This window comes from Oratosquilla oratoria, chromosome 35 (assembly GCF_046742065.1).
Source record: "Oratosquilla oratoria isolate Oo_2021 chromosome 35, ASM4674206v1, whole genome shotgun sequence".
Taxonomy (NCBI): domain Eukaryota; kingdom Metazoa; phylum Arthropoda; class Malacostraca; order Stomatopoda; family Squillidae; genus Oratosquilla; species Oratosquilla oratoria.
Window position 1 is genome coordinate 1,804,171 of NC_134811.1, and position 408 is coordinate 1,804,578.

The window sequence follows — 408 nt, forward strand, 5'->3', positions numbered from 1 at the left end:
CATGCATTCGCATATGTGCACGTACGTACGTACGTACACACACACACTCTCTGAATGAAGCATACCTATGCATATTACTTTACAAATACACGTGGTGGCTCAATTTGCATGAACACGCGTTTGTGCATATTAAGACGAAGAAGAAGAAACACTTAAAGAAGAAGAAGAAAATAAAACATTCATTCAGTTTCTTTTACCTACGCTCAGTTCCTTGGAGACGTACGAGAGGAAGAAGACGAAGGAAAAAAAAAAAGAATGAAAGGAAAGGTAAAAGGAAGATGGGAGATTAAACAGAGACAGACGGACATTCAACTCTTCGTCTTTCACTAACACTCCCTCACTCCACCTCGTGACGAAGTCCAGGCCCGTCACTCCCTCGTCGTACTCCACGCTCGCGAAGTCCTTGGC